Source organism: Oreochromis aureus, linkage group 20 (genome assembly GCF_013358895.1).
Source record: "Oreochromis aureus strain Israel breed Guangdong linkage group 20, ZZ_aureus, whole genome shotgun sequence".
Lineage (NCBI taxonomy): Eukaryota > Metazoa > Chordata > Actinopteri > Cichliformes > Cichlidae > Oreochromis > Oreochromis aureus.
The window spans coordinates 8,167,187-8,175,480 of NC_052961.1; positions in this window are offsets into that span (position 1 = coordinate 8,167,187).

The window sequence follows — 8,294 nt, forward strand, 5'->3', positions numbered from 1 at the left end:
AAAAAATGTAACTTTTGAGACTAAAAAGTGTCAGAAAACAAGACTCAGAATTCCAGCTTTGTAATTCAAAATGTAATCAGACAGGACTGTTGACACAGCTATAAACAAAAATGGAACTTTCATGTTACTTCAGAGTTACCAATATTGATTTTAATATTTGAGTTGGATTTTGGTGGATAGTTAGAATTAGTATCAATAGTGCCATATGCCACTTTTTACCTGCAGGAGTCGAAGGGATGAGGGTCCAAATGCAGACAAAACTGGTTGGGCATGACCTTTTCTTAGATGATTTATTATTGAAGAGTTCAATAGGTTTTAGGTACACATGGACTGGCTGAGTTTAGAGAAAGACAACTACGTCACGAAATGAAGCATGTAAAGCAGGATCGAAATGCAGGACACAAAGACAGACGATGTGAAACAAAAGCAAGCTGCATAAAAAGTCTGTGAAGACTAAGCACAAAAGCTCACAAAAAAGGTACCTAACACCACATGGGGAATCACAGAAGACATAAATAGACCATGAACAAAGACTCAAAGTATAACTCATTAATCTTGCAGAAGTAAACAGAGGATTATTTATACACAGAGGGTGATCAGAGAGCAACCAACAGGTCATCAACACAGGTGAAGACAATCAGGACATTCAGGGGAAGACAGACAGGAAGCAAAGCAAACACAGGACACAAAAGAAAACAAACCTTCAAAGTTTAAAGGAGACCGAAACAGAAGTGAATACTAACATTTACCAAGGAAGCACTCAAAGGAGACATTGTAAACATGGACACAAGAAGGCTCACACTAAACGTGAAGCCAGATAAGGGAATACAAGAGAAAAAAGACAAACCACAGAGACAGAGGGAGGAACAGACGGGGAAACACTGCACTTTACTAACAGAAACCAAGAATCCAAAACTCATAACTAGAATAACCATAAGGTAAAATAGGAATCAAACACTCAAAAGATTTCACAGAAAATAAACCCTGCAGTGTACTAGATTAAAGAAATCAAAACAGGAACCCAGAAACTGAATAAAGACAGATATCAAAACTTCAGGCATGTGAAATGAAAATAAAATCTGAACAAAAGCCCAAAATCAAATATATCTGCAACAATTCAAAACCAAAAATAAACACCCTAGAACCATGACATGGCTAAGAAATCACACTTGGAAAAAAACACTCCTTAAAGCAGGAAACTAAAATATCTACTCATCATGGTGGTGATGGTTAATCTTCAGTTGTCCCAAAAACTTTATCTTCTTCTGGGGCTTCTGCTGGGTTAGCTCTGTGAGCCACACAATCACTGTAGATTTACACTTGTGCATTTAATCTACACTGCAGGTATTACATCATAACCAAAAACTTTTCTCAAACCCTACATCATAACCTGAAATGCACCTCCCTAGAAATTTGCAGTCAGTGCAGCTCCGCAGCATCTGTGATTGGCCTGTTCAGCTTCGGCCCTCCCCCCTAAACATTTATAGCCACTTCTTCTTCTGTAATCATTTTAATGAAGAAGTATACATTAAACTTTACTGTCAGAAGTCTGTTTGACATCCTCTGTCCTGTAAAGCAAAGTAGGTTTAATCAGAACTATTTTGGCAGAGTAACTGTTGTCTGTCAGATATGGCACACTGGAGACATTACTCTTCAAACCTGACAAAGTGCTGTTTTTATTGGTCTTTCAAGGGGAATCAGTGTAGATGATTTTAATCAGCCTTTATGCAGAGCCAGGACTTCTCTGCTCCCTCTTTATCAGTCAGCTGGCCCTAACCTTATGGAGATGTCATACTGAACGTCAACACCAAGTGCAAAGTTGATTTAAATGGCACGGCCATGTCCTGAATGATTTAGTTAGTGTTACTTTGTGCAATTCTGAAGTTAAAACTCGCAGTGAGTGACAGAAGCACCAGTGAGAGAACTGCCACCTGCCACTGGAGTTGCAGAGATATGCAGAAGGTGTCCTTCTCACAAGGTGACACATCATTAGCAGAGGCATTAGACACAGAGAGCAAACAGTAAAAAAAAAAAAAAGATTGTTGGGCAATGAATCCCATTTAGTAACTTTGTGTTTTTCGCCTTTTTTTCCCCCACTTTTTCAATCAAATTCTCATTTTTTAACATCACAAGTATGGGCATAGGTTTGAGTGAAAAAATATGCTTACCCAGTTCATTTAAATGCCGGCCCTTTACAAGTATCCTTATGAGCTTGTGATGAATTGAAAATGATAGACTCATCTCACTATGGTCAAACAATAATGCCATGGTGCATATCTGCCAACAACTTTGACAAAAACCGGATTATTAGACACCCTGGGAATGAAAACAGGTTGAAACTGCACTAATGCTTTAAGGGGTTAACTTAATTATGAGTAAATTATACATGGCTGGACAAAAGCAACAGCAATGTGATTATTTTGTGCACTGTGAAACCAACACAAAATCCTACTCTGTGAATATGGAATTAAGAAAGATTTTAAACCTTTATATCTTCTGGAGGTGTTTGGAAATTATACATGCACAAGCTGTGTCCTACTTAATCTTTAAATGATATGGATAACCACAGCGGAATATATTTGGCGTTTTGCATTCCAGAGGCAAAATTCTGTCCCAAAGCAGCCCGAATCCTCGAGCTGTCTGTGTTTTCACAGTGACAGATTCCTGGACACGACATCTCTGCGGCATATTTTGACAAAACTCAGACTGAAAAAACAAAAAAACACCACCTGCTCCTACAGACAGCTCTAAAGTATTTGGACACATTTCTGGTTGACAGTATATCTTGGCCTCACAGGTTTCAAACTGTCAACCATACAGAGTGATTGAGCTGACAAACGGGGGCAAATGGTTTTAAGTGGATGTAGCATCGCCCCAAATCTTTTGTCTGCTCTGATGCTTCTGACATGTTACCCAATATTCACTATTTTTTTTCTTTTTTCCCACTTAAAGCGCCCGAGCTCACTTCAGGGAGGAAAGGAACTAAGTGTTGTGTCTATAAAAGGTTCTGTCCCCTTTTGTCTCACTGCCAACACAGCTGGGTGCTGTAATTGTACTGTTACCACCATTGCTGTAAAAACATTCAATTCAAATTAAAGCAATGACTAATAGGGGTATTATATTTCACCGAGGCTGGTTTACACATTTTTTTCCCTAAAGCATGAGCATCTTTTCCCACCTTAGCGTGAAAAGATGCTCACAGAAAATGTGAGGGTGTTATTTTTTCCCACAGTCTCAGAGTCTTCTTCAAACCTGTAACTGATCTGCTGGGGCCTAAACTCCTCTTCACATGTGGTGTCAGGGCTTTAGGATTTGGGGATCTGGAGGATTATGGGATTTTCCGATTGCTCTGAAAACGACACCACGGGATACAGAAATCCAAAAATGGCTGAGGTACCCACATCAAGATTAGAGCGTATTATTTCACCCCTTAGGGAAAGAAGACAGGGAAGCCACTAGTGACAGCTTTGAAACAAGTGTGTTTGGGAAACATTTACAATTTAAGGGGATTGTACAATACAAAGCCTATTGGGGGCTAAAATCAGCTGTGCAAAGTCAGCTCACGTTTCTAATTCCATGAAATGTCATTGCCTGTTGTGTAATGTGTTCTTTCCCTGAACCAGTTTAATTTTCTCTGGAAGTTGGAACCATTAATAACAGATCTGCTGCACTGCTCTTTATGTTTGAGCTGAAACTAGTTTTAAAAGCTGCCGCAGGTTATTCAGTGTTACTTGGAAAACGGTATCTCTGTACATTGTGGGGAGGGAGATGCAGAAACACATTCATTTGTCATGTCAGGTAAATACATGAAATCGCCAAAGACTGCTTTTTCTATCTTGTCATGAAGACAGAAGTTTTTCTGTTTTTCCCCCGCAGAAATATCAGATGTCATAGCCTTGTGTGAAAGGCAGAAAAGATGAGTTATTTCAGTGTGTGGGGCACAGACAGCACCAGCACTCACCACCATCCTCACAGACATCGCCCTTTAGGTAAATGAGCCCAGCAGTGCAAGGCACAGCTGTCGCTATTGATCACCGAGGGTAGTTAGGGACTCTAGGAATTTATCGAGTTGTGAAATCTTTGGGGGTTTTGTTTAAGAAGGCTTTTTTTTTTTTTTTTACCCCTGCTTATTTCTACTCCTATTTAAATTCCATATTTCAATCTGTGTTGTTAACATAGCCACAGGATTGCTGGGAAGAGGGGGCACAATAAAGCAGTACTTTAAATTCTGCTGTCGACTCTACACCATATGTTGCCTAAATCGTTACAGACATAAAAGCTGTAATAAAAGGAAAAGTCAATGCAAAGTAACATTTCAGAGGATTTTCAGTTTTCTTAAAAATATATCCAGAAGGAAGACAACACATCTGCTTCTGCACTATGGGGGAGAAAACAAGGACTTGAATATGCAGAAGTAACTCTTTCTTTTTTTCTGCATGTCTGTGTTCATCGGGTGGGTGGTCCTAACTTCAGTCTACAGCTGTGGAGGGTAAATACAATGTGTCTGCATGCAGAAATATATTCTCAAATTCATGAAAATGTTAAAGTAAATACGGCTTGTAAATATGAAAATACATAATACATCAACCGCTCCGCTTATTTTTTACCAACCCTAACCTGTTATTTAGGTTTTTTTCTGGTTTTTTTTACATGTTTTATCTGCATGTTTATGCATAAATACATGTTACTGTCCAGAGGGTTTAACCTATTTATTCATATATGCCTGCATTCATGCATTAACTTATTTAAATTCCATCTATTTTTGTGCTGCATGCATCCATATTATTATGATTCATATAACTTAAACAACAGGTTAAATTTCCACAGTGGCTGCAAAGAATGAGTCCACTTTATTGTGCAGGTCCCTCTTCTTATAAAACAGGCAGTTATTTATATTATTCATATAGTTCGCATATTGTTTTGTTCTATTGCATTCATATTTGAAAATCTAAGACGTCACAATCCTGCCTTTCACTCACCGCTTATGTGCTTATCATCGTCCACCAAATACCTTTTAATGTGTAAATTTACTTAGCAATAAAAGTGACTGGCTATGCTAAATATGAAAGAACAAAACCCTTCTGTGCAGTCATTTAAATAACAAGAAAATTACTTCTTTATTTAGTATAGCAAACACAAATGTGAACTCTAATCAACCTAAAGCAATGTATTTTTTTTATTAGCAGGATGTTTTAAGATCTGCCAGCATGTTCTCATCCCGGGGTGCAACATAACTTAATTTTGTCAGACCCACAAAATCAGCATTAGAAGGCTGGTGGGGTGAAAACAGAATGAGTTAAAGTATGAACCAAGTAAATCTAAACCATAAATTTTTTAGTGCCTAGAAAAGGTTTAGTTTAAAATAATACTTTTAGTTCACTGAGACTATTGTTGCAATCTTACTCGCTCAAAAATGACAGAGCCACCAGCCTCAGTAATCTCATAATCTGCATCAGGGCACAACGGCTGAAGCCCACCTTCAATGTGAATGAGCTACAAGGGCAAGTGACACCTCGAGAAGGAGAGAAGTCTGGATCAAATGGACTCCTCCTGCCAGAGATGAATTGGTGCGAGCAAACACGGAGGATCCATACTTTCTCTAGTTATTGCGTAACTATGGAAACCAGGTCAGACCTTAAGCACATTAGTCAAATAAAACAAAAAACCCTTGGGCATCGTCACATAATATCTGATGAAAGGAAGCTTGATTCGAACAAGAAACTACGCCTGTACTGAAACGCACACAGTGGCAGCAGAGAGAGCAGCAACCTGTTGCATGCCTCAGCCCTCAATGTGCTTCAGCTTGTGGGAAAGGGTAAGCACGCCACAACGATTTGAAAGCGCTCGAGTTGCATTCACGCAAGGCCCATAGTTGAACATCCTATCTTCCATACTTCACTTCCCTGCCCTTTTCACCTGCCCTAAAGCCCAGCTTTGGAGTGAGATTGAGTCAGCCTCTGCAGTATTGATTGTGAAAAAGGCGTCTGCAGCATGAAAGGACCCCAAAAAGACCCCTTTGATTGACTGCAGGATAGTGAGAGTCCACTCTTCTGTGGCGTGGGTGTGATCATTAATAGTGTGGTAAACCCTGAGGTCAGTTTAGTCTCACGCTGTCAGGCGAGGTTGTGTCCAGAGGGAGTAATATGTTCACGCAGCTCTGCTCCATTACCCTTCTGTCTGGAGAGGAAGAACAATGGCTTTTCCATCACTCTCTATTCCTCAAGCATTCATACCAGCTCTCTGTCTCTGTCTCACTATCACTGCTTCATTAACTCTCTGCATTGAGTTTGTCACATCTTCTCAACACTGACAGACAATAGAAGCACTCAGAAATTAGCAGCAAATTACCTTTATCATTTCTATTTTTGTACCGGAGGCACAGGAAAAACTACCCTTCTCATTAACAGTGGTGTCAGATGGATGATTAAAGAAAAAAAATCTGTGTATTTCTTTTTATACCTTTACCCCGCACGGCGTCTGTCATAGAAAGTGCAAAAGTTCAAGAAGTGACAGTGGAGCTGTGATAGGAACAAAAGATCACTGCACAAACATTTCCTCAATAAGCACTCTTGTCTGGATTTGTGTTCTGGCAGACTTTGTCAGTCAGAGCTTGAGTCCAGTTCAAAGTCTGCTCCCAGCCAAGTACAGGAAGTGTCAAGTGATTTTGAGCCAGGCTGAAATGTGTTATTATGTTCCTTCTTGAACTGCAAGCCATCAGCCCATCCTGAATCCACTGAGACTGCAAATGATCTGAAAACAGAACACATCACGATTGAAATTATGTGAGATATTTCAAGATACTGAGACTACAGCAATAAAAAGAGGGATCACATCCATTAAGGGTCAGAAAATTTAATGTGTACAGCTTTGAAATTATTTTCTACTCAGAAATTAACTGTGAGGCAAAATGTGATGCAAAAGAGAGCATCTGTGTTTAGGACACTATCCCATTTCTACACTGAAAAAACCCCATGATTATTATCTGTTATTCAATTATTGCCTCTTTATGGCATTTGAATCATCACATGAGCCAAGGGGTGAAAAACGGCACACCTTGGCTCATGTGAAACTTTGCCCTCACCCATCATGAGACCTATTGAGGTCACCTGAGGCGAGGTGTGAGTGGGGTGGAAGCACGTGGGAAGGGATCTGTGGACTGCACCTCTGTTCAGTGATGGTCATTCACAGTAAACACAAACGCAGTGGCCTCCTCTTCTCAGTTAAAAATGTGAACTTTGGCATCTTCTGACCCCAATAGGTGGTAAAAACCTGGCACTCTCCAAGTGTCTTCATAAACTTAAAGACATCAAGTTGCCTTCTTTTTTCAAGATGCTAAGACTTTCTGAATCTTTTTTTGCAGTGTTCAGCACATTAAGTACTTTTTGTGCTATGTTTTATTATGTTGTCAGTGACATTTGTATGTGAGGATGCACAACTCGCCAAATCTGCCTCTGGTACAAGGCAGTGAAAGAACACATGCAGAAAAAGAGTGATATTGCTTAAATATGTCTCCACTTTTTTGTCATCTGTTGGCAACTTACTTCGTGAAGCGCTTTGTGCTGCACACTGTTTTTACCTCAAATACCTAACAAGCAAAAGATTTCTTAAATAAAAGGTGCGGATTTGTAGGACTCATATTAAGAAGTTTTTAACTACCTGCTAAGACCTCCCAAGATGACCCTGCCAACATCCATCGTTATTCTAGTTAGTCCTATCTTTGCAAGTCTTTGGCAATTTACAGCTGCCCTTGGTGGGAGAATAAAATTTTGCATAAGATTTTAAATATAAGTTCTTTCTTACTGTTTGAGGATGAAGTTGAATCTACCTCTGTGCAAAATTAACAGAGCCAGCATGTGACCTCGGTAAACGTTAATAGATGCCGACTGGACAAACGGCCATCTTTTGTCAGTTCCTCAAAGAAGGGTTGTCTGTGTTTGTCTAAAGTGTGGTTGTTTCAAGTATCGTTTAGTTTCTCATGTAGTTCTCTCTCCAGAGTTGAAAATGTGAACTTTAAAATACTTGAGTCTGAACTTTGTATTACAAAGAACTCATGTGTGCCTGTGTGTTTACACAAGTCACCTTGAGTAGTACTTCAGTGAAGAGGTTTTCAAACAGCGAGGCTGACTTTTAGATATTGTGTGTGCCTTACGGACCCCCTTATCAACATGGTCAGTACTTGGAGCTGCAGTATAAAAATACATACTGAAACCTAATATCAAGTCAGAGCCCACAGGCATGATATACACTTATTTAAGCTTAATTCTAGTCAGGCCCTTACTCCCTCTCACTCCGTT